General features: G+C 41.2%; 1 pseudogene; it reads left to right on the top strand.

The window, feature by feature from the left end:
• The first annotated feature begins 898 nt into the window (after positions 1-898).
• On the top strand, positions 899-8,288 carry LOC132574347 (large ribosomal subunit protein eL38-like; annotated as a pseudogene).
• The last annotated feature ends 19,187 nt before the right edge of the window (positions 8,289-27,475 follow it).

Below are 27,475 nucleotides of genomic sequence, written 5' to 3'. Positions count from 1 at the left end.
GGCTCTGTCCTGAAACTTCACCATTTAATGCTTTTTCAGAGGCTCCGCCCTACTTCAATATTTACCCATCTGTCATGTAATGAACATTAATTAAGTCATGTTGCAAAGGCAGCTGCTATTTTGATAACAAGTTACCAAGTCTGAGGTCTCCCAAAAGTTCAAGGAATTCTTCCTCAGGCTGGATATTAAATTAACAAGAGATCACTTGGCAACACAAAGGAAGTTTGTAAGCTAGTGTCAAGAAACTCATCCTTTTAAGCAGTTCCTTGCTATTTTAAAATCAGAAAGAATACCTTCCAAATAAAAATTTTAACATATCCACTGCTCCAGGTCACACATATTTAGAAATTTGCTAAAACTCAATGGTAAAATTATAAAGGTCTCATTGATTTCTAGAGAGGACTGGTGCCACTTCCATGTTTTCCCTGGAAGTGATACCAATCTTCTCTAGAAATCACCCAAAACTCAGACAATTCCTATGGTGGTGTGATGTCACTTCTAGGTTTTTCCAGAAGTGATGTTATACCATCAGTTGATGGCCATTGGCCAACTCCCATTCCACCACCACCCGATCTTCCACTGGTTACCAGGACAGGCAACCCTAAGTGGGCCCAGCCTGCTAAGTTAATTTAAAATGGTGGTCTCAGGTTACTGCATAATTATCATATTGTGTTATAAATGTGACAGCAGGGCTGGCCTTGCCACTAGGCAAAATAGGCAATCACCTAGGGTGCTAGCCTTCAGGGGGTACCACATTGGACCATCACCCCCCCCCCCAGTGACTCAGTGACATCATGCCACTGCTGCTGGCCCACGTCCCTCCTGGGCTTCCCTGTAAACTGCACAGCACTTGGCTGTGCCTGCACAACAGCAGCATTGAAAGCCAGCAGCAGCACACATGGTCTCCCGGTTGCAGGGGAGCGTGTGCATGGACGTGAACAGCTGGCCACAGCGGCAAAGAAGGGCGCTCACGGGCCAGTGGCAGGAAGTGGTCAGGGAAGAAAAGCTGCTGAGAAGCAGGAGAAAGCCAGAGTTTGGGAGCAGAGAGGTGAGAAAGAAGTCATGCTGGACACTCCAGGAACAGCAGGTAAAGCAATCCTGTCCACACACACACACACACCTGGTGGCATCTTTTCCGGGCTTTTCTGAGATCAAGGCACAAGGAAGTGGCTGCAGCTGCACTTCTCGATCAATGAAGGGCACAAGACACCCCGGGAAGAAGCAGGGAAGAAGGATGAAAGCATTTTATTTTTAAAAAAAATTCTGTGCCACCTTTCCACCTAAATAAGGTGCCCAAGGATGCATGCTCAGTCTGGACAATCAGAGGCTGACCAATGGTCGCTTTCTAGGGTGAGTGGCATGGCCACGCTTTTGTGGGGCAGATGCACCCATGGGCACAGTTGGGCGTGTGGAGTTCCCAATTGATCACGTTGCCATGGAGGCAACTACAGGTCAGCTTTTTGCAGGAGTTTTGATGACTGCTTGTGTGTTTGGGTGGGTAGGTGTGCTAGAGAAAGCTTGGGAGGGCATACAGGGCTGTTGAGATCAGCACACACATACACACATCTGCACATATAAATACAAAAATACTAAAAGAAAAAAATAAAACCCACCTGGAAGATCAAGGCACATGAGCCCAGTTCACATGTTATTTGTGAAAACATACCCAACCTGCATGGTGAGAAAGAAAACTGCACATTTACTCCCTGTCCTTCTCTCTGACTCAGAGCAGCTTACAATCTCCTATATCTTCTCCCCACACAACAGACACCCTGTGAGGTGGGTGGGGCTGAGAAGGCTCTCACAGTAGCTATCCTTTCAAGGGCAATGCCTGCGATAGCTATGACTGATCCAAGGCCATTCCAGCAGCTGCAAGTGGAGGAGTGAGGAATCAAACCCTGTTCTCCCAGATAAGAGTCCACACACTTAACCACTACACCAAACTGGCTCTCATGAACCAACATGGGTTGGCTTGACAAATGAAACCGGGGACTGATTCCTGCAGAAACAGGGGATTTCAGTCACATGTTCAGCTTATACATGCATTTAGCATGAAGTGAGAATTACTCAACACATTTGCAAAGAAATATCAAGCCTACAATGTGTTCAGATCATACATAGGTTCATTGTAACTTGGGAACAAAGCTACAGATCCCTGTAGGGGAGGGGGGGATGTTGGTTGCAGCCTTACTTCAATGTGGGAGACCACAAGGGGGTGGAATGATTAAGCCCCTTCTCATATAATAACAAGTTTTATTATATTTAACAGGGAAAATTAGGGAATTGGGTGAAGGATCAGGGATAGGATACAGAAAATAAAAGAATAGATTACAGTTATTACTACATCAAAAAAACAAAAGAAAAAGTATAATTCATTATACCTGCATGCAAGTACTCAAAATTAATACATAGATATTACCTTTAAAGTCTACAAATATTTTATGATCTTTTGATATTACTGTAAAATCCTCCTGTTTTACCAACTATTTAGTGGCAGATTCCAGATTCATATCTATCATATCTGTGATCATACAAAACCAAATCTATGTATCTTTAATCTACATAAAGCAACAGAAGGAAGAAAAAAGAGAAAGAAAGGTTCAAATTCTGGTCTTCAGGACTAGCATTAACCAAGAGGTTTCAATATGTAGCAACAGCAGCTGCATCTCTATCTAATTTACAAAGGAATCCTAAGGCTAAACGAAAATAAAACAAGCTTCTCATTAACCATGAAAGGCTTCTGAGTTAGATGGGTACAGTTATGATACTCGTGTCTTATTAGCAAATGTTGATAACTTTAGGCATCTACTTGAACAGTTTGCTCTCTTTAATAAACAAAAAGGATGGGTTTTCAAAAAGAAAAGAGAAAAAGTAAGCAAGGGAGGAGAAGAAAAAACAAACAAACACAAACCCATGAGATGCTGTTTTTACAGCAGCCCTCATCTCAGAAGGCACTAGCCCAATTGCTCCAACAACTTCACACTAAACAGAAAGGAGAACCTTGATCTATAGGGAAGATTCATCTCACTCCCATCAAATTAATACATTTACTTCCTTGGAAAGCAAAGAAAAAAGCTCTTAGTGGATTAATTTATTGGCAGACATCTCCATGCATGGGAATGAACAAAGGGCACCTCCTCACCAACCATTCAAGAAAAAGCAAAAATATTAAGGGTATGCACACACTTTCCTTATATATATGTATGTGTGTATGTAATTCTAGCTACAATAATCCAAATTCTAATTAAACAGATTAACTTTTTAGCCTTACATTAGCATATATTTAATTTTTTTAAAGTTTTACAAGTTGTTAGAGTCATTAAAACCCCTCTTTTTAGCAACAGATTGTTAAACTTCATTATGATTTTGAGCTTTGCAAAAAATCACACCAAACCAATACAAGCTGCCCATTCAATTTGAAAAATAAAAAAACCCAAATAATTCTGCTTTAGGTTTGAAGAATCCCTCAAAAAGGGGGTGGTGGTGATGGTTTCAAAATTAAGTCCCATAATATTGTGCCTGTTAGAGAATAGTTTTATAATCTCTTCTTACAGTATGAATAAAAATGAAGATCCCCTAGTTCGAAAATCAGAATATCCATTCCAAGATGCTATGTCAGATCCATAATATTATGCTCATGTCAAGCCACTGTATGGTAAGAGTTTATATTCTCTTCTTCCTAAAAGCCTTCCAAGTCATAATCCTTGTTGTTGGACTTGCTCTGAGGCTGTAGATTTTAACTGAGTTGACTGATTTTTCCCTTTCATTGCTGAGCATTTTTACAAAAAGCTTTGGAGCTGAATCGATGTTATTTCCCTTTCTATGTATCAGTGAACTGTAGGTTTTGTTTCTCCTGCATAAGTGCATAAACTGGATTCATTTTAAAATCAGGCAAGGCAATCTCAGGCAATTGTCATTTCACTTTTGCCCGCTTCTCAGGCAGATTTTGTGCTCCTTTATACCTCTGTTCTTGTATATTTTCCATATTTTCCATTTCTTTACAATTCTCCAGGAATTTTCCCATCTGTTCCTTTACCAATTCTGCTAAAAGACCAAGTCCCTCCCTTATGGAGAGTATAGTAGCCATACAATCTTTTGAATTATTCATCTCTTCCTTGCTGTTATAATCAGTATGATAGTAGAAATCAGAGAATAAGTTCAGAGTACCAGGTTGAAAATCCAGAAATCCAGCTTTTCTCATATAAAGACACAGTCCACCTTTGGTCAAGCTTTGTATATATAGTATGTTGGTAGTCCAATTGTCACTTATTTAATTTTAAACCAGATCTATCCACAACTATATACTCAGTCCAATTCCTTTAACCTGGAATAAAAACAATTGTTATAAGCTTGTTCTTTTAATTTTAGAAGCCTCTCTTGTGTGAGGGGGGGTCTTTTATAAAATTTGGTTTTATAATAAGACTTTAGTTGATAGATTACATTCCAAAGTGAACTTACTTGCAAGGTATAGTTCGTTAGTTGAAGTAGAAAGATGATTAGAAGAAGGTATTTTGTTACCAGTAGACACAGTTAGTGCCATACAAAATGGTGATTGTCGCAGTGAGGCTTCAGGATAGACAAAGAACTAGGCTTCGCACGCCGACGAAATCCCTGGGAATGTCGATTCCCATGCTGTCAGGGCTCCAGGGGTCCAGACTCCCTCAATCTGCTCAATTTGTATGACCTAGTATGCAAAAGAGCTCCTGCTACAAAGTGAGCCCTGCGAGTTTGTGTCAGATATTTGCTTTTAACAAATGTTGGGGAGTTCCGTTTGTCCTTTTCCCACCCTCCAGCTAGGTTAAATCCTTGGGGAATCAGCTGGCTAGGGAGAGGAGCTGCTTTGACTGGAGGGAGTGGGGCTGGAGGATATTCAGAGAGGTGGCTGAATAGAGCCTTGCCCTCCCAACTTCGTTATTTCAAAGAGGTGTCCAATTCAAATACTTGCCAGAGTTGGCCCTGCTCAACTTCTGAGGTCTGACAGGATCAGGCTTGACTGGCCTATGCAGGTCAGGGAGCAAGTTCAAGTTTGTGATTTTCATTTTCCCCCACAATTCATCTGTTTTTGAAAATTGATTATTCGTGTGGGATTGGGGGGGGGGGCACCAGAAGCTAGTCTTGCCTAGGGTGCCACATAGTCTAAGGCCAGCCCTGTGCAACAGAATAGGTTCTCTAGTACAAGCTGTCTAGTGCTTTTTATCCCACAATTCCTTCAAGGAGCTCAGAGCAGCATACACAGTTTGTCCTTTCACATTTTATCCTCACAATATCCAGAGTGCTCTAACCACTCCGCCACACTGTGTTTCAGGTAAGGTAATGCAGCCGTTCTTGCTCAAATTACAAATAGTTACAAAATTACACACATGATCTGCTAAAATGACAGCCCTGTGAGGTCAATTAAATTGAGAGACTATGGTTGATCCAAAGTCACCCCCCATAAGCTGCATGGCAGGCAGAGTTCTGAAGCCAAGCCTCTTGAATTCAATTCCAACGTTCTGTCCATTTCAAACTGGATCATCTGCAAAGCGGAGGGGAGTGGGGGAGATCAGTAACTAAGGAAAGCTCTTGAAAAAGCTCTCTTGGTAGTGAATTCCAGAGTATAGGCTTTCCAGGAAGATGGAAAGTAGAATTCCAGAGTGTTGGTTTTACCATGGACAAAACAGTGATGCTTGCTCCAAATATCCTTGGGAAAATGGGTAAAGGCCAGTGTTCCCTCTAAGCTGAGTTAGTTTGAGCTAGCTCATAATTTTTTAGCCTCCAGCTCACACATTTTTGTCTCAGCTCAGGAAAAATGGCCCAAGAGCAAACTAAATTATGCAGTAGCTCACAACTTTAATGCCAGTAGCTCACAAAGTAGAATTTTTGCTCAAAGGACTCCACAGCTTAGAGGGAACATTGGTAAAGGTAGGGATTGCTAGGCCACGTTTGCCAGCCTACAGGAGGTTTGGCACTGGCATATTCTGGATATGGACTTTGATGTTTTCCAGAGAGCCTTAATGTTCCATTTTCATTCCTCTATGTTTCCAGGATTTTTTCTTATATGCAGACAACTTTGTTAACTTTTCCATGCTGTATTGGACTTTCTTCGTTCCCCCCACCACCTTGTTCTTTCCTAAACTAGTTCTTCCCATATTTTTCCCTTGTGGAATCAATTCACAAGATAGCCTCTTGCTCAGAATCTGAATGTTTTTCCCATCTCATGGATTTCTGCTGAAACCCACCCAGAAAGGGCAGGTCTGGACAGCAAGAATTTTTTTAAAAAAATGTACATGCCAACGTTTCTATGTTTCAGCATTGGAGGATGCCTGCACTGAAATAAAGGTCAGTCCCATTGGGAGGCCCAACACCAGCAGCCAATCACTGCCTTCATTAGCATTCCTTCATTCACACTCATGTGCAAGTACTAGCATGTGCCAGGTGCCATTTTCAAATACATTTTGCCAGGGCTTTTTTTTGTAGCAAGAACTCCTTTGCATTTTAGGCAACGCGCACACACACACACACCCGATGTAGCCAGTCTTCCAAGAGCTTATAGTAGGCTCTGTACTAAGAGCCCTGTAAGCTCTTGAAGGATTGGCTGCATCAGGGGTGTGTGGCCTAATATGCAAAGGAGTTCCCGCTACAAAAAAAGCCCTGAATTCCATTATTTTCAGATGTTTAAAAGACTGAATTGTCATCAAAAGCACAACAGGAGCTATAGGGGAAGGGGGGAGAATGAAGAAACAATAAACAAGTGCAAGTGACAAAACCTACCAACAAAAAAAAAAGGAAAGGAAAGAAACTTCATGGATGGGTAATTGCACCAAGAAAGCTTCACTAAACCTCAGTGCTCATTTTGTCCCTGCGTTATTAAGTAATATTATTAAGGGTTTTTAAAAAAAAAAAAAATCAATGTTGTAAGTGATATTATTAAGTTTAAAAATGTGATATTAAGTTAAAAAAATCAGCAGACTACACATCACTCACTCGAGCACCCTGTCCCACCTCCAGGAGGCTGATCAGCCTGGCTTCTACGTCCTGGTCTTGCTAGAAGACTTCCTAGTAGCTGATGGCCATCCTAGTGTTGCAACACTGAAACGGCAACCCCAAAAAAGGCTGTTCCTGCTTTTCTGTTTCAGGTCCCTCAGGTGTTGAGTTGGCAACAGTTGCCAGAAGCCATCACTGTACCTACTAAAACTGGAGAGATAAAAGACTTCATGTTGACAGCCAGGAGAAAAGTTGTATAATCTCTCAAGATTAAAAACAAGAAGAAGGATAATGTGAAATCCAAGGTGTGATGCAGCTGGTATCTGCATACACTCATCATCTCGGCTTGGCTTCGCGAACGAAGATTTCAGAAGGGTGCAATAGTCCACGTCTGCTGCAGGCTCGCTGGTGGCTGACAAGACCAATGCGGGACAGGCAGGTCCGGCCACAGTGGCTGCAGGGAAAAGTCTGATTTAGGGTTGGTGCTGTAGCAGTGCGATTCTTCCTCAATCTCCTTTTGTCCTCAAGACCAGCTATGCGTGCGTTCTCAAAGGAAGAGACAGCCTGGTGGATGGTGTGCCTCCATGCTTTGCGATCTGAGGCTAGGTCAGACCACTGGTGATGGTTGATGCGACAGGTGCCAAGGGATTTCTTCAAGGAGTCCTTGTACCTCTTCTTTGGTGCCCCTCTATTTCGATGGCCGGTGGAGAGTTCGCCATACAGGGCAATCTTGGGAAGGCGGTGGTTTTCCATCCTAGAAATATGCCCTGCGCAGCGCAGCTGCGTCTTCAACAGCAGTGCCTCGATGCTGGTAACCTCCGCCCACTTGAGAACTTCAGTGTTGGTCACAAAGTCACTCCAGTGGATGTTGAGGATGGTGCAAAGGCAGCGCTGATGAAAGCGCTCAAGGAGTCGCAGGTGATGACAGTATAAAACCCACGATTCGGAGCTGTAGATGAGGGTTGTCATCACAACCACTTTGTAAACATTGATCTTTGTGCTTTTTTTCAGATGCTTGTTGCTCCACACTCTTTTGTGCAGTCGGCCAAAGGCACGGTTTGCCTTTGCCAGCCTGTTGTCAATCTCCTTGTCGATCTTAGCATCTGAGGAGATGATGCACCCCAGGTAGCTGAACTGCTGGACTGTCTTCAGAACTGATTCACCCACAGTGATGCAGGGTGATGATGATACACTCATCATCACTGACAAGGAAAAGGATGAAAAATTGAAGCAGTCTCCATCATCAGGTTTCGCTGTGAAGGAACTAAAGTGAATCTTGGTCATGCCTGCAGTTTAGTCCATGGATTGTAATAAATTATTTGATTTCTAGCCTGCCCTTCCCATGAATGGACTCAAGGTAGGTTACAACATAACCATAAGACAATCAAATATACATTTAAATGAGTTTAAAACTATCACAATGTAAAACGACTACCCTACAATAAAGTGGTGGTGTCCAGAAACTAATTACATTATATTCCAAGTGATCCAGTAAGTCATAAATTGTCCCAATAAATTGTCTTCAGCTCTTAAGGGACCAAGTCCTTAATTAAAGGGAATTAATTAAAGGAATTAGAATCATAGAGTTGGAAGGGACCCACAGGGTCATCTAGTCCAACCCCCTGCACAATGAAGGAAATTCACAAATACTTCCCCCTAAATTCACAAGATCAGCATGCTGTCAGATGGCCATCTAGCCTCTGTTTAAAAACCTCCAAGGAAGGAGAGTCCAGTTTTACCTTTCCCATCATGGCTTCCAGTGGGAACAACAGCTATGGAATCATAAAGCTGTAAGAGACCAACTACCTGCACAAGGCAGGAAAATCACATGTACCTCCCCCTACCAACCTTCTCATGATCTGCCTAATTCACAGAATCAGCATTGCTGTCAAATGGCCATCTAGCCTCTGTTTGAAAACCTCCAAAGAAGGAGAGCCCACCACCTCCTGAGGAAGCCTGTTCCACTGAGGAACTGCTCTAGGAGAGCCAGTCTGGTGTAGTGAGAGCCAGTCTGGTGTAGTGAGAGCCAGTCTGGTGTAGTGAGAGCCAGTCTGGTGTAGTGGTTAAGTGTGCGGACTCTTATCTGGGAGAACCGGGTTTGATTCCCCACTCCTCCACTTGCACCTGCTGGAATGGCCTTGGGTCAGCCATAGCTCTGGCAGAGGTTGTCCTTGAAAGGGCAGGTACTGTGAGAGCCTTCTCCAGCCCCACCCACCTCACAAGGTGTCTGTTGTGGGGGAGGAAGGTAAAGGAGATTGTGAGCCGCTCTGAGACTCTTCAGAGTGGAGGGCGGGATATAAATCCAATATCTTCTTCTTCTTCTTCTTCTTCTTCTTCTTCTTCTTCTTCTTCTTCTTCTTCTTCTTCTTCTTCTTCTTCTTCTTCTTCTTCTTCTCTAACTGTCAGGAAGTTCTTCCTAATGTTTAGCCAAAAATTCTTTTAATTTCAATCTGTTTGTTCTGGTCCGATCTTCTGACACAACAGAAAACAATTCTGCACCATCCTCTATATGACAGCCCTTCAAGTACTTGAAGATGGTGATCATATCACCTCTCAGTCCTCTCCTTTCCAGGCTAAACACACCCAGCTCCTTCAACCTTTATTCGTAGGACTTGGTCTTCAGACCCCTCACCATTGCCCTCCTCTAGACATGTTCCAGTTTGTCTATATCCTTCTTAAATTGTGATGCCTAAAACTGAACACAATATGCATGAGTTCCAGTCTGCAGTTCAGAAGAGCTATACAAACTGTTCATCCTCTGGAATGTGGTGAACTTGGGTCTTCCTTTTGAACCTATCAGCTTTGTTTCCTTCAGTCACTTTGGGCTTTGAATCCCAGCAATAGTACAACAAATAGGGTGCTTTTAAAAAGGGGGGGTGTTCTTTTTCTCTCAGCCTTGCCTACCTCACAGGGTGTCTGTTGTGTGCAGGGAAAGGCAGGGTATAAATCCAATCTCCTACTACTACTCTTTTCTCTTTCATCATTCCCCCAAAGAAACCTCGGAGAAGATGTTGGCCCAGTAAAGATCCAGTGAGATTCTTGTGCCGATTCAACTTTAGGCTTGTGTCATACATTCCCATTGAGCCCCAATGAATCAGGATGTTCAGAATTGCCACCATGCCTAGAGATTTATAACAGATTATGGAACAGAACAGCCTTTCCATCTCCACCCAAGCACATAGTAGCAAAGCAACATTGGACACACAAAATTTGAAAAGTGTGTCCCCTTTAGATCCCCCTTTAAAAGTGTGCCCCCTTCAGATGTGCAAAGTAATGCACATTGGGGCCAAAAATCCTAACTATCAATACAAGTTGATGGGGTGTGAACTGGTGAAGACTGACCAAGAGAGAGATCTTGGGGTCGTGGTAGATAACTCACTGAAAATGTCGAGACAGTGTGAGACTGCAATAAAAAAGGCCAATGTCATACTGGGAATTATTAGGAAGGGAACTGAAAACAAATCAGCCGGTATTATAATGCCCCTGTATAAATCAACAGTGCAGCCTCATTTGGATTACTGAGTACAATTCTGGTCATTGCACAACAAAAAAGATATTATAGCATTGGAAAAAGTGCAGAAAAGGGCAACTAGAATGATTAAAGGGTTGGAACACTTTTCCTATGAAGAAAGGTTAAAACACTTGGATCTCTTTAGCTTGGAGAAACGTCGACTGAGGGGTGACATGATAGAGGTTTACAAGATTATGCATGGGATAGAGAAGGTAGAGAAAGAAGTACTTTTCTCCCTTTCTCACAATACAAGAACTCGTGGACATTCAATGAAATTGCTGAGCAGTTGGGTTAGAACTGATAAAAGGAAGTACTTCTTCACCCAAAGAGTGATTAACACATGGAATGCACTGCCACGTGTTGATGGCTGCCAGCATAGACAGCTTCAAGAGGGGATTGGATAAACATATGGAGCAGAGGTCCATCAGTGGCTATTAGCCACAGCCTATTGTTGGAACTATCTGTCTGGGGCAGTGATGCTCTGTATTCTTGGTGCTTGATGGGACCACAGTGGGAGGGCTTCTAGTGTTCTGGCCCCAGTGATGAACCTCTTGATGGCATCTGGTTTTCTGGCCACTGTGTGGCATAGAGTGTTGCACTGGATGAGCCATCGGCCTGATCCAACCTGGCTTCTCTTATGCTCTTATGTCCCCATCAATTTCTCTGGTATAGCAAGAGAAAATCAGCTATTGCATTCTTAACTTTCTCCCTTTTCTCTATATGTCTGTTGTTCCCCTTCGCATTGCACTCTAGTGCTGGGAAATTGGGTAAGGGATTCCTAGCACAAAGTTCACCAAGAATGGTATGTCCTTTCTGTTTGCACACATTAGGCTCTGATACCCCCAGTCTATTTTACAAGCATCTCCACCATGATGTTAAATGTCCAAAGGCATGTTCCACAACACTCCTTGCCCTGCTTTGCACAGTCAAAAGTCCTCCTATATCTGTCCCAATATCTCCCACACAATTTCATCAGCCCTTCAGCTATGCACACCACCCAAACTAACAGTATGGTTTACAGTAATAAACTAGCCAGCATCCAATGGCCATGAAGAGGTCTGAGAATCAAAAAACAAATGCATTGTGGTTTTACCTTTCCATCCAATTTCTGCATCTATAAATCTGCTAGTAAGGTCCACAACCTGTAGAAGCACAGAGTAGTATTGTTTGCCATTGGCATATTCTCCTGCACTGCTGCAAGGTGCTCTAATTTGAATACAGGTGCCATCAACTGCACTCATGCAGTTTGGGAAACCAAGCTTAGCAAATCTATCCATGATCTGTAGAAAAAAGGAAGAAGGAATTCAATGAGAGTACACTGTGGTAGGAACAATGTAAATGCACCTGGTTGCCAAGCTCCAGTAGGGCTCAGAGATCTCCAAGAATTACAACTGATCTCCAGTTAGGAGAGGCCAGTTGCCCTTGAAAGAATTGCAGCTTAGGAGGGTGTCTTCTATGGCATGAAAGCCTGCTGATGTCCCTGCCATTCCCAAGTACCCCCCTCCTCACAAAAAACCCCCCTCCAGGGGTGCGGTAACACATACCATTAGTGGCGACACAGCTCTGTCTCACTGACAGATTAAATATGTTCGTCCACACATCCACATCTGGCAATCGAGCATCATCCAGGGTCATTCCGACTTGCTGCGGATCAGTGCCGCATTAATTTGACAGCACAGAAAGTCCGGCTCTTTTTCAAAAAAGCAGCACAAGATCAGTTTTTTCCTGTTTGGACAGCTCGCGCGCGATACTGCCCCTTGGAATGTTTACCACCCCTCCCACCTTTTGTTTTAAAAAAAAGCCCCAGCAGACATGCGCATTGCCAGATCATCCGGGAATCTGAGGTGACACTTCTGCTTCTCCAATCAACACAGAATGGGAGCGGGGGGGGGGGGGGGATGTTATCCCACTATTCAGAATAGGAAAAAAAATAATTTTTTTTCAAAATGGAGGATTTCCAGATATCATTGTCACTGCCAATTTCTAGGAAAGTAATTCCTGGAAGTTCCTTGGTTTGAATCGGCAATGTTAATTCTGAAAACTTTCTCCCTTCCCCCCTTCCTCTGAAGCAGTGTTTGATTTCCCACCTCCAAACAGTTGGGCACATGTTCAATGAACCCCCCCCTCCCAGAAATCACCATCTGATCATGCATGCTCCAAGAAAAGAGCGTGATAGTATTGGATGTCTGAACGCTCAACAACAGAATGAGTAGCATTCTTGGATGCTCGTCTGAACGACCTTGCATCGAATCAATATTCAGTGGTTCAAATTTGAGTGCTACACACCCGCTTTTAATGTGACGTGTGACCGCACCCCAGGAATTTCCCAATCAGGAACTAAAAACCTAGGGCCCTGAACTAAAACACAGCAGGAGCTCCAGTTCCCTTTCCAGCCATCTTCCCACCATATTCAGAGATCATAATCAATTCTGATCATATTTTGATCATAATCAGAGAATAAAATCAAAGAACAAATGAATGCATGCCCCTCCACCCAGATATTATGTCCAATGGGATCAGAGAAATGCTGGTGTGCTGAAGAGGATCATAGAAAAAGAAGGGGGAAGGAACTCTTAGCAGAGTAATTAACACAGCAGTTGTGCACAACCTGATTAAAGAGTAGATAAAATTTAATTTAGGGACTAACATACTTGATAGGAGAGACAGAGACAGGTTCCTAACTACATCTCTAACATCAAGTGAGTAGCTGTGTTGGTCTGAAGCAATAAAACAAAGTTTGAGTCTAATGGCACTTTTAGAATAGAATCATACTCAAAGAGTTGGAAGGGACCTCCAGGTTCATCTAGTCCAACCCCCTTCACAATGCAGGAAACTCACAAATACCTCCCCCTAAATTCATAGGATCTTCATTGCTGTCAGATGGCCACCTAGCCTCTGTTTAAAAACCTCCAAGGAAGGAGAGCCCACCACCTCTAGAGGAAGCCTGTTCCACTGAGGGGAAGACCAATAAAGTTTAATATCTAGCTTAATTAATTAAGAATTAAACTTTATCGGTCTTAAAGGTGCTACTGGATTCATACTTTGTTCTATTACATCTCAAGTTGTGGGTGGGGGGGGGGAGACTGAGCGTGGCACCTCCAAGAAGAAGGGGGAAATTGCCCTAAGAGTAGCAATCTGGAGACAAACAAGGAATGACTCTTAACAAAAGAGAGAAGGTGCTGTCCTCACAATCCTATCTAATTGTGTACTTGCTACCCTTTTCATCTCTTCTTTGTATGCAAGACATTGCCTTTTCCAACATGAACTAGAAACTCACCATTCCTACTGATTCACCAAGACACACTGTCTCAGAGAAGGTTCAACTGCAATGCCAAGCAGGCATCGATGACAATTTCTGCCTTGGTGGACAGTACCAGCTCTTGCCAGAAAGAAACCAAATAGCTACTGCCACATGCTTGTCCACCAGGATTGACTTCCTCAATAGGGTAGTGTTGGGCTGGAGGCAAGAGGTGACAACATCCACAATCTAATGAAAAGGGTCATAGGTCATTCAAAAGTTTTCTAGCCACTATTCTTCAGACCAAGCAAAAAACAACGAATCAATTCCACCATTCAGTGCTGCAAGGGACGACCCAGTATCATCAGTGCCTGAGATAGTTAGACAGTGCTATCAATGCAATGGACATGAATTTGAGTGAACTTAGGAGGACGGTGGAAGATAGAAGGTCTTGACGTGATGTGATCCATGGGGTCGTGAAGAGTCGGACTCGACTGTGTGACTAAACAACAAAACCTACTGAATGAGTGATGTCATTCCAGTGACATCAGGAGGTGTGGCCTAATAAGCAAATAAGTTCCTGCTGGGCTTTTTCTACAAAAAAAGCCCTGGAGCAGTGACTCATGAAAGCTCATACCCTACCACAAATGTTGCTAGGCTCTAAGGTGCTACTGGATTCTTACTCTTTTCTACTGCTTCTTTAGTAAGTCAGGCCCCTTTAGACAATCTCCCAGCTCCCTGCAAGGAGGTCAGTCTTGGGAACCAGCTAACAGGGCTCTTTAGTATTTATTCCAAAGAGGGACGCAGAGCTATGCTACCTTCCCTCACATAAGCTGCCACCAGACTGGTTTTCTTCCGGGGTCCAATCCACCCTGTTCCCTTTAGAAGGGTCTATTAGTGGTTCATGTGCAGAGTGCAAAACAGAGAACTGCTCAAGAGTAGACTCTGGGAAGAAATTGAGCCACTCACCAGCACCTAGTATAAAAGTAGTGTATTTACAAACTATATACAATACAACTAGTGCGGTGAATAACATTAAACTGAGTGACAAAGTGCTACGCCAGGAACCAACTCTCAACAGAGAGAAATACTGTCTGGCACAGTAGTCCTTATATATACAGCAAAGCCAATCACGGCAGTCCATACAGTTGCTGACTTCAGCAGGTGCTTTCCCCTGGTTACAGTCCAGCCAGAACCGGCTCACTCCCAAGGTTGATCTGACCTGACCTGTCAGATACTGTCACTGTAGATCCACCTGCTGCTTCGTGCTTCGGTCATGCTGTGGACGGAGGACTCAATATACTGACAGGGTCAATGAACAGGAAGATACTTAAGGCATTCACACACTCTTTGATGAGGCCGAAAGGCAACTGGTCCCTTCCGCAAGCCACTGACACAACTCCAGAACAAAAGTTCAAACAAAATCTATTCTGGGTACAAAGGCATTCCACCACACATAGTGCAAAGAAAAATTAAAAAAGCTTTTAAAGCTAACTACATTACCTTGTCAATGAGCCAATCGTAGACAGTTAAAAGTCCAGAGCTTCACCAGGCAACTCCCCCCAGGGACTGTCCAGCAGAGTCCTCCAGGGTTCCAAACGATTCACTTCACTGACCCTCAGATCACAGCAGCCCCTTGCCTAAGCAAGCAAGCTGGATGAGGAAGACAAATCTCCCCCTTTTACCAAAGAGAAGAGCCACTAATTAGCAGCCAAGGTCTAATGCTGTTCAAATGGCTGTTATTTAATTTGCGAATTTATTTTTATTTATTTGCAAATTTATAGTCTGCCCTTTCCCAAGATGGGCTCAGGGCGGATTTCAACACAATAAAACAGTTAAAAATGATCACTCCTTGATTGTAAACAGAACTCCTGCACAGACTTAGGCAAACAACTAAAACATAAGCCCTGGCACTACACCCTCCCCCCAAAAAATCCCAAATGTGCTAATCCCAAATGTCATTACTCAGCAAAAAAGGGGTGATGCCTTTTGTACTTTTTACAAATTTACTACAGACATAATAAAACAATTTAAGATTTAGAGTACATTTAGGAGCAGCAAATTATTAGACGTTGTCAGAACTGGAACGAACTTCAGACGATTCCAAGACTTGTTACAAAGTATAGGATCTTTATTAGAGAACTGCAGTGCTAGAGCTACGAGATAACAGTAATGCCGAGTCCGGCATTTGGTTACATTTTATGCCTTCAGCAAAAGTACAATAAAACGATCATTCACACGGGTTACAGACAAGTGTCTCTTTCCCAAGCTCTGTTATCAGAAGGGAGGATGTTCTCCCGTGGCGAAGGCCAAACGGCCCGGCTTCAAAGGGCACCTGTGGATGTTGACCAGAGCCTATCTGTCACCCTTCAGTGAGCACAGAATATTTGGAATAGCTGCAAGGCACTTGGGTTAATTGCTTAGGCTATGTGCTCTGGGTTAGTATTAGGTTACAACATGGAGTCAGTTTGGCTAACAATAGGCAGAGAAAGTTACAAGTTCTGACAGACGTTCCAATACTCCCAGTTACTCATCAGATTGGTAAAACCTGGATAACACATCAGCCATGATCATCTCTGCCCCTACAAGATCATGGGGCATCTCCAGTCAAATTGGGATAACACAATGCATCAGCAATACTGTCAGCACTCTGATGATCACTAAGTAGATCATGGGTAGCAAACAAAGTTTCATCCCACTCAGTGTTCATTTGAATCATCTTACAGAAACTGTCATAGTACTTTTTTTAAAGGGTCCTCTTGTGCATAAACTGCAGCCTCCTTTAGAGTAACAGATTTGTCCCAAACAAGAGCTGCCAACTCCTCTGGCAAAGCTTTCATAAATTGCTCAATAAGGATTAGTTCTTGCAAAGCTGCAAAATCATAGACTTTCTCCATAGACTTTTCTCCATGGGGAGGAGGGTCACCGTGATGCCACTTCTTTTGTCCACCTGGTCCCCAGTGGGCAAAAGAGGCAGCACGGTGCCTTGCCTTGCTGTGAAGCTACCTTTCCTCTCAGGGGAGGTAGTCTCAGAGCAAGGCCATGCCTTTGTCTGCTTGGGTCTCAGGCAGGCAGAAGGGGTGATGAGGTAGCGAGGCACTGGGCGGCATGTGGGGAGGGGGCAGGTGGTGCTCCAGGCAGGGGCAGGGAGGGGCAGGGGCAGAGAGGGTGATGAGGCAGCGAGGCACTGGGCGGCATGTGGGGAGGGGGCAGGTGGTGCTCCAGGCAGCTGCCTACACGACCTACTCCCGCGCACTGGCTGTGCCGTGGGGTTTCCAAGGCAAGAGACCTTCAGAGGTGGTTTACCATTGCTTGCCTCTGCATAGTAACACTAGACTTCCTTGTTGGTCTCGCATCCAAATACTAACCAGGGCCAACGCTGTTTAGCTTCCAAGATCTGTCTAGCCTGGGCCATCCAGGTCAGGGTATAATGGTGCAGCTAAGCAATTTTAAAATGAATAGACTTCTGGGGAGTCTACTTTAAATAACAATAGGTGCAAAGTGGCAGTCTCTCTCTGCTGAACATGTGATTTGGGGCCCTGGACTTTTTTTGCTAAAGTCCTAGCCCTGATGTTTTCACTGAGAGCAACTGAACTAGTAGGACATGTAGAACAACAAGATCTCCAACACAGAGTCAAGCTGGAGATTAGCTAGAAAAACAAGTGAGTGTACCTAGGAGCTCTGCCCTTGGGTGATTCAAGCATTGTTTGGGGTTCAACTATTACTTTAATAGCACCTTCCCTTATCTCCATTTGCACATGCATCACTTTTCTACAAATGCATACAAAGTCCTTAACAAAAGTAAAACCTATGAAACATTTTTAAAAAGCAATGTTTAATACATGCCTATCAGGCACAGTAACTCAGCAAAAGAGAAAGCATAAAACAAAAACAGTAGTAAGATCACTTTCTTTCCTCAGCACTAGGAAGCCAATAGTGTTATTACACTAACAGTGCAGTCTTACACAGGTTGGCCCATTGAAATCAGTGCATGGGATTGTGACGGAGAAAAGCAAACCATGACAGGGGACACCAACTAAACAGTTAAATTCCAAAAGTCCAAGAGAATAGGAACCTTCTTGGCACTAAAAATGGTTAAACAAATGCCCTTTGAGAAGTAGTTCTCCAACTGGAGCACTGTTAATGCAAAAGCTTTCTCCAATGGACACCTGCCAGATCTCCAAAGACAAAGGGCCTCAAATGATTACCTTAAAGGTCATGTAAGTTCATACCAGAGGAAACAGTCCCTGGTAGAGTTTAAACAGCACTTAGAATTGTGGCCACAAACAAACTGGGCACCGAAAAAGTTATTTTGCTGCCATGTACTGATTATATCATACTCCTTCATTGCCTAGTTTTAGGTATTAGCCTGTAGCAAAACAGCTAAATTTGAGTCCAGTAGCTCCTTGGAGACCAACAAAATTTTCAGGCCATAAGCCTCCAGGTCCCAGCAGTGGATCCCCAGGTTTTGGGGGCTTCTCCCCATCATGGACCAGCTGACTGGCAGAGGAAACCCCTCTCCTAGACAGGACATTGGTGCACAACATCCCAATTTGATGACATCACCCAGAAGTTACATCATCACATCAGGGATGTTGCACAGGGGAAACTCTGGTTTTCAGGCAAACCCTATGGTTTAACCCCAATTTAATCACAGAGTTTGCCCAAAATCCGGACCGTCCCCCTGCAATGTCCCCAATGCAATACAATCCTTGCAGAGGAAGCGGGTACCAGTGATGTCAATGCATCAGGTACATCGCACAATGTCCCTGCCCACCCTCAGAATGCCCCCCAAAATCCCCCTGCTGGATCAGCAAGTTGACCTGACAACCCTAGATTTAAGTGTCCTCATGTGAGGCCATGTTAATAGCTATATTGATCCCCCACCTTTCCTCAAGGCAGCTAGGATTTTAGGAATACTCCCAAAATGCAAATTTAAGTACAACCAGAAGAGCTTGAATGTAAAGTCTATTTGGGTGCCATCAATAGAATCCCAGCTACCCCACTCCAGCTTCTGGATTCAGCTTCAGTTTATTAGTTCCTATTCAACTCCTTCAATAGCCTTGCCCAGAGCTACTTTTGGGTCTGGTGAAAAAGAGGAATAGAACTGGGTTATCAGCATATTTATGGAACCATAGCCCATATCTCTTAGATACTTCACTTAGGGGAGGCAAAAATTGATCCCTATGGAAAGTTCCAGTCATACAGTGGCAATCCCTTCTGAGAACAGTTAATAGTAGGACCACCATAATTCAGCTCCTCCCATACCTAATTCAGAAAGATACTTTAGTCTGAAGAGCCTGAGGAGTCTTCAGTAGCAAAATCTACTGATATATCCAGATAGATCAATGAGGTTACACTCCCTTGTCTATCACTCAGCAAAGATTTTCAGCCAATAGCTGTTTCAAACCAATAACCATGTAATCTTGAAATAGGTAACAATAATCCACATCATACAGGAATATCTCGGATGAGCTGTTACCATCCATTTAATCTTGTTCAGAAAAGGGAGATTAGCCAATGATTAAACTAAATGTTATGACTCAGGAATGGTGTCTATAAGAGTAAGCTCACAACGACTTTATTCAAATGGCCAGTTCCACTCCTGTTCTCAATGAAGATTAGATATCAGCACCAGGAGCAAGGGTGTGACAAGCACAACTGAAGGAAGTTTTGGGCATCACATTTAAAGGAACCACGCTCCTTTTAAATGCCTTCCCTCCATTTGGAATAATGAAGGATAGGGACACTTTCTTTGGGGGCTCATAGAATTGGACCCCCTGGTCCAATCTTTTTGACACTTGGGGGTGTTTTAAGGAGAGAGACATGATGTTATGCTGAAATTTTGGTGCTTCTACCTTAAAAAACAGCCCACCCCGATACCCACAGATCAATTTTCCAATGTACTCTATGGGACTTGCTCTCCATAGGGAATAATGGGGTGCACCAAGCAGACTCCCCCACCCCCGCTTTCTGATGACCCTGAAGCGGAAAGAGGGCCTCCAAAGTGGGGGATCCCCTGCCCTCATCTGGGGATTAGGCAACCAAACAGTGGAGAAGGAAAAAGGTCAAAACCTCAGCAAAAAACCAGCCTCAAAATTATTACAAAACTTATCTATGTTTTATAAATAAAGAACAGTATATCAATATAAAGTGAACCTATCACAAAAAAAACACAACCCACACCCACATAAAAGTCTCACAAAAGACAAATCAACATCAATAAATCCAATGGTAAACTCCAGGTTATAACAGAGGTAAGTTCTTCAAAGGAGTCCAAGACTCCAAAATGTCTTCACAAATGCTTGATGGAATAATCTTGTGCAGCAGGGCACATGCGACAGGATTGTGCTAGATTCTGGGACTTCCGGGGTTGGAAAATGCCGAGCTGAACTGCTTCTCAGAAGGGGAGCAGGCTGGAACTTCTGTTCGGAGTAGTGGAAGGCAATCTAATACCTACTGCTTACTTTTCTCAGTCAGAGATCAGTCCAAGATATGCACAGGAAACTTTGAGGAGATTTACCTTGGCTAAAAGGGAGTCACGGGGGGGGGGGGGGCTCCTTTGAGGGGTCTCTGGAGACGAGTTGCATTTTCATCATATGCAGAAGTTTCCAGAGTCATTTATATGACATAAGCTCGACAGGATCCTAATCTTCTTTGATACTACTAAACATCTAAAGCTACACAAGACAGGTGTTGATCTGGATAACTATAGAAAAGGTAGAGATTGATATCTTTCATTCAGAGACTAATTAAAGTTAAACAAAATAAAATCACAAGGTGGGAAATTGAAATCTAGAAAGCTTGGAAGAAGGGGCGAAATTTGTGCTTTGTAAATTTAAAGGACAGTGTTAAAAAGTAGAAAGGAATTTATTGTTTGGTCTACTTGCGGTTTTTGAGAAAAAGCCCCATCGTCATAGAACTTCAGCTGCCACAGTCAACACAGGAAATACATCAAGCATCGTGAGATCTCTCTACCAGCAAAAACAGGATTTGGTGGCAAGTAAAGCAGGAAGTATTGGATGAAAAGGGGAAATCATTGAAGCAGCTAGCCTACTCTAGGACTATAATACCATAGAAAAACATCAGCGGCCATTTCAAGAAGACCAAAATTTAAATAAAACTTTAAAGTGTTTGGGACATTAAAAATTGGTGAAGCCGAAAGAGGTGACGATTATAAGGTAAATGCTAAAATAAAAACTTTAAAAATTAATATCTGAGCTCAGGAGGCTCTGAGAATGGTGAAATTAGGCTTATTGAAGAAAGCAAGCTTCACTCTTTTAAACCTGATAGCTGAAATTTAATTTGGTGAGCTCAAATTTTTCAGTGTTTTTACATGTCAGACCACAAGCAAACCCGTACAAGGACTGCTTCACTGGAGAAAATGCAGGACCAATTGGATGCAATAGAAGCCAGGATAATGAAAGGGATGAAAGAGATTATAACTGCTTCCAAAAAAGAAATTAGAAAAGATATTGAAGAGTTAAAAAAAGATATAGAGGATCTCAGAAATGAGACTGTGGTAACATCAAAGAAAGTGCAAGAGGTGGAAGGGAGAGTGAAAGTACATGATTCCACCTTGTTAAAAATATAAGAAAAAGTGGCAATTCATGACTGCAAATTGATGGAGACTCAGATATGTCTGAGAGGAGTATTTGAGGATGAAGAAACTGACTTGAAAGAATATATAATAAAAATAATTGCAGAATTTTTGGAGGAAGATCCTGCAGGGACTAGAAACATGTATGACTATATGTATAGAGTAAACTAACTTTATGCAAAAAAAAATAATCTACTAAGAGATGTGGTTATAAGATATATGACAAAAGAAATGGTGGGAAAGATCATGAATAAAAACTTTGAAAAGACATTGATAGTGGGAGGCAGCAGAGTAAGAACTATGAAGGAGTTGCCAAGACAAGTGATAAATGACAGAAGAGCATACAAGAAACTGACAGAAAAATTACGGGACAATGAAATGAGGTATAGGTGGATAATACCTGAAGGTTTGAGCTTTGAACTTCGAGGGGAAAGGATTACAATTACAAACACACAGGAACTGCATAGATTTTGTGAAGAACATAAAGAATTTGCACCATGATGGATTACAAATTATTATCTTGAAATGTAAATGGACTAAATTCACCACGAAAAAGAAAGGCAACATTTCATTGGATTAAAAAGCAAAATTGTAATATAATTTGTTTACAAGAAGTACATAAGAACATAAGAGAAGCCATGTTAGATCAGGCCAATGGCCCATCCAGTCCAACATTCTGTGTCACACAGCGGCCAAATATATATATATATATATATATATATATATATATATATATATATATATATATATATATATATATATATACACACACAAACACACACACTGTGGCTAATAGCCACTGATGGACCTCTGCTCCATATTTTTATCTAACCCCTTCTTGAAGGTGGCTATGCTTGTGGATGCCACCACCTCCTGTGGCAGTGAATTCCACATGTTAATCACCCTTTGGGTGAAGAAGTACTTCCTTTTATCCGTTTTAACCTGTCTGCTCAGCAATTTCATCGAATGCCCATGAGTTCTTGTATTGTGAGAAAGGGAGAAAAGTACTTCTTTCTCTACTTTCTCCATCCCATGCATTATCTTGTAAACTTCTATCATGTCACCCCTCAGTCGACGTTTCTCCAAGCTAAAGAGCCCTAAGCGTTTCAACCTTTCTTCATAGGGAAGGTGTTCCAGCCCTTTAATCATTTTAGTTGCCCTTTTCTGAACTTTCTCCAATGCTATAATATCCTTTTTGAGGTGCGGCGACCAGAACTGCACACAGTACTCCAAATGAGACCGCACCATCGATTTATACAGAGGCATTATGATACTGGCTGATTTGTTTTCAATTCCCTTCCTAATAATTCCCAGCATGGCGTTGGCCTTTTTTATTGCAAACGCACACTGTCTTGACATTTTCAGTGAATTATCTACCATGACCCCAAGATCTCTCTCTTGGTCTGTCTCTGCCAGTTCACACCCCATCAACTTGTATTTGTAGCTGGGATTCTTGGCCCCAATGTGCATTACTTTGCACTTGGCCACATTGAACCGCAACTGCCACGTTGACGCCCACTCACCCAGCCTCAACAGATCCCTTTGGAGTTCCTCACAATCCTCTCTGGTTCTCACCACCCTGAACAATTTAGTGTCATCCGCAAATTTGGCCACTTCACTGCTCACTCCCAACTCTAAATCATTTATGAACAAGTTAAAGAGCATGGGACCCAGTACCGAGCCCTGCGGCACCCCACTGCTTACCGTCCTCCACTGCGAAGACTGCCCATTTATACTCACTCTCTGCTTCCTATTACTCAGCCAGTTTTTGATCCACAAGAGGACCTGTCCTTTTACTCCATGACTCTCAAGCTTTCTAAGGAGCCTTTGATGAGGAACTTTATCAAAAGCTTTCTGGAAGTCAAGGTAAACAACATCTATCGGGTCTCCTTTGTCCACATGTTTGTTCACCCCCTCAAAGAAATGTAACAGGTTAGTGAGGCAAGATCTTCCCTTGCAGAACCCATGCTGAGTCTTCCTCAATAACCCGTGTTCATCAATGTGCCTACTCATTCTGTCCTTGATAATGGTTTCTACCAACTTTCCCGGTATTGAAGTCAGACTGACTGGCCTGTAATTTCCCGGATATTAAACAAAAGGATTATAAATTTTTATGGAATAAGCAATTGGGACTAGAATTTCATTTTTTGGCTGAACAAAAGAAAAGGATAGTGATTTTTTATATTAAACAAGAATTGGAGCCGAAATTAGTGTTTAAAGATAAAAATGGAAGATTTGTAGCTGTAGAAATAATATTAAATGCAAAAAAAAGCATTGTTATTGGGACTGTATGCAGCAAATGGAGCAAAGGATGCTTTCTTTAAAGACATTATACAAGAATCTGATGAAGTGACATATGATCAAGTTTTGATAATGGGGGATTTTAATGGAACAATCCAGAATACACTGGATAGGTCTGGGGAAAAAATAATAAGGAAGGAAAACTGCCAAAGTCTTTTTTTGAATTGGTCAAACAAGAAAACCTGGAAGATATATGGAGAAAATTTAACCCTGAAGTACGGGACTATGCCTTTTTTTCAGCAAGACATAATACTTTTTCCAGAATTGACATGTTGTGGGGCACTAAGGATTTAGGCCTTATAACAAAGAAAATAGAGATTTAACCCAATAATGTGGATTACAAAATTGTCTAAAAAGTCGAGAAGATGGAGATTAAATGAAGATTTACTACAGAATAAAAAAATAGTGACATCTCTAGAAAATGAAACTAAAGTTTTCTTCCAAATAAACGATAAACAAGATATAGAATTTCAGAGGGTGTGGGATGCTTATAAAGCAGTGATGAGAGGAACATTGATTACATTGAATAATAAAGACAAAAGGGCAAAAGAAAAACAGATGTTGGACATTCAAAATGAAATAAAGGGGGAAAAATGGGAACTGAAAAAAAGAACAGGGAAAAAGAAAATTATGAGGGAAATTACAATATTACAAACACAAATGAGACATTTGTTAAATAAAGAACTGGAATGGAATCTGAAAAGATTACAGCAGAAATCTTTTGAAGGAGCAAATAAACAAAGTATTTGGCCTGGCAATTGAAAAAAAAGAGAGAAAGTAAAATTATTAATAAAATTGTGGTTGATGGAAGAAAGTTGGTAGATCAGGATGGAATAAAAAGGTAATTCTTTAAGTATTATGCCAAATTATTTAAGGGTGTTAAAATAAAGAAAGAAAAAATGGAAACGTATTTACAAAATATTAAAATAGCACCCTTAACAGAAAATATGGAAAAAGTTTTGAATGATCCAACTGAAAAAATAGAAATTGAAGCAGCGATTAATGCAATGGAAAATGGAAAGGCACCTGGGCCAGATGGGTATACAGCTAAATTTTATAAAATCTTCAAAGAGGAATTAATATCGAAACTTCAGAAATTGATGAACATTATAAGAATAAAAGGGAGAATACCAAATACATGGAAGGAAGCTGTTATTTCATTGATTCCAAAAGAAGATAGAGATGTCACGAATGTAAAAAATTATAGACCAATTTCACTATTAAATAATGACTATAAAATATATACAAGAATATTGGCAGAACGGCTTAAACATCATTTGATAAATTTTATAAAGGAGGATCAAGCGGGGTTTCTTCCCAAAAGGCAAATAAGAGACAATAGTAGAACTGTTGTAAATATCGTGGAATATTATGAAAGGCATCCAGAAAAGGAAGTTGCATTATTCTTTGCGGATGCAGAGAAAGCATTTGACAATTTAAACTGGGACTTTATGTTTGCAGTAATGGAGAAAATGGAGTTGGGGAAAAACTTTATAAGGATGATAAAAGCAATATATACTAAACAACGTGCAAGGCTATGTTTAAATGCAGATCTTATTTATTTATTATTTGCTTATTTATTTTATGATTTATATCCCGCCCTTCCCAACAAGTGGCTCAGGGCGGATCACAACATAAGAATTTGACATAAATAGAATTTAAGCATAAAAACAGTTAAAATAATTAATACATTTAAAAATTTAAGACATTTAAACCATTTAAAACATTAGGGACAGCAGATATGATAATTAGCAAAGGTACAAGACAAGGCTGTCCGCTTTCCCCACTGTTGTTTATAATGACTCTTGAAATCTTACTGATGCAAATCCAAGAAGACAAAGAAATAGAAGGATTAAAAGTAAAAGGATTCACTTATAAATATAGGGCATTTGCAGATGATATAATGTTTATAAATGAAAATCCCATACAAGTAACACCTTTGTTGTTGGTTAAAATACAAGAATATGGAGAACTGTCGGGACTTTATATTAATAAAGAAAAATCAAAACTTCTATGTAAAAATATGCAAATAAGCAAACAAAAGGAACTGCAAAAGCTAACGGGTTGTGAAGTTACCTCTAAGGTGAAATATTTGGGTATGGAGATAACAATGAAGAATACTGATTTGTTTAAAAACAATTATGAGAAGCTATGGCGTAAAATGGATGAAGATATGATAAAATGGAATAAATTTAATTTGTCACTGCTTGGCAGAATAGCTGCAATTAAGATGAATATTCTGCCAAGAATAATGTATTTGTTTCAAACTATTCCGATTGTGAAAGACAGTAAACAATTTAATAAATGGCAAAGGAAAATTTCAGAGTTTGTGTGGGCTGGGAAGAAACCAAGGGTCAAAATGAAAATTTTAACAGATGCAAAAGAGAGAGGAGGATTCCAATTACCAGATTTAAAACTATATCCTGAAGCAGTTTGTTTAGTGTGGATAAAAGAATGAGTGACGCTGTTAAACAAAAAACTCTTAGCGTTGGAAGGTCATGGAAATAAATTTGGCTGGCACGCTTCTGTGTACTAAAAAAGATGGATGGTTTTTTCTCTCACCATTATATAAGAAACAATTTGCTAAATATATGGATGAAATATAAGAAATATGGGGATGAGAGAAAACTGTTATGGATAGTGCCAGCAGAAGTAATAAAAATAACAGCTGAGATGGGGGAAGAAAAGTGGTTGTCATATAATTAAAAATACAAAGTGGCAAAATAGAATTGAAAACTGCTGAAGAGCTGAATAATAAATATGATTGATTCCAAATGCAACAAATAAAGAGCTTGGTGGAAAATGATATTAAAACTGAAGGAATAAGAAAAGAGCAAACAGAAATGAAAAAGGTTCTGCTTGGAGATAATGAAAAATTAATTTCAAAATTATATAAATTACTCTTAAAATGGTCTACGGAAGATGAAGTAGTGAAATCTCAAATGATTAAGTGGGCAATTAATGTAAATAAAGAAATACAGATGGAAACTTGGGAATATTTGTGGAAGAACTCTATGAAGCTTTCAACATGTCATAGTATTAAAGAGAACTATTTTAAAATGATGTATAGATGGTATATGACTCCTAAAAAGTTGGCAAAGATGAATAATAATATGCCAGATAGATGTTGGAAATGTAAAAAACATGAAGGTTCTTTCTACCATATATGGTGGACTTGTGAAAGAGCAAAAAAGTATTGGCAGATGATTCAACAAGAAATTTCTAGGATCTTGGGATACGAATTTAAGAAAGTTGCAAAGACTTTTCTGTTGGGATTACAAATGGAAAAAATTCCAAAAGAAGATAGAACTATAATTTGGTACTTGCTTTCAGCTGCTAGGACATTGTATGCACAGTTATGGAAGCAAGAAAAAATACCAGAGAAATGGGATTGGATTGTAAAAGTTATGACATGGATTGAAATGGACAAATTAACAAGAATTTTAAGAGACTATGACTTAGAAGTTTTTAAGATGGAGTGGAAAAAGTTTAGAAGATACGTAGAAAAAGAGTGGAAAATAAAAGGACATTGGACAATTTTTGATAATGATTAAGTCTTAGAAGGAAGAAGAATATTAATTTTTGTACCTTTAAATACTAGTATTTTAAGTAAATAACACCGGCGGGGGTCAGTCAGAGGTTTTCTTGAGTTAGTACAAAGACAGACTAGGGACAAGATCTCTTCTGTCTTAGATGGAGTTTCATTTTCCTTGAAAAGGCAGGTTGACAGCTTGGGAATGTGCTGACGGGCCATCAGTCATCTTTGAAAACCAGAGAACTACAATAGCTTCAAGTGCTTTTGCCCAGCTTTGGCTGGTTCACCAGCTGTGCCCATTCATGATTCAGTCAGATCTAGCCACAA

Source organism: Heteronotia binoei, chromosome 6 (genome assembly GCF_032191835.1).
Source record: "Heteronotia binoei isolate CCM8104 ecotype False Entrance Well chromosome 6, APGP_CSIRO_Hbin_v1, whole genome shotgun sequence".
Lineage (NCBI taxonomy): Eukaryota > Metazoa > Chordata > Lepidosauria > Squamata > Gekkonidae > Heteronotia > Heteronotia binoei.
The sequence above is the reverse complement of the archived record's forward strand: the minus strand, read 5'-3'. Positions and strand labels throughout refer to the sequence as shown.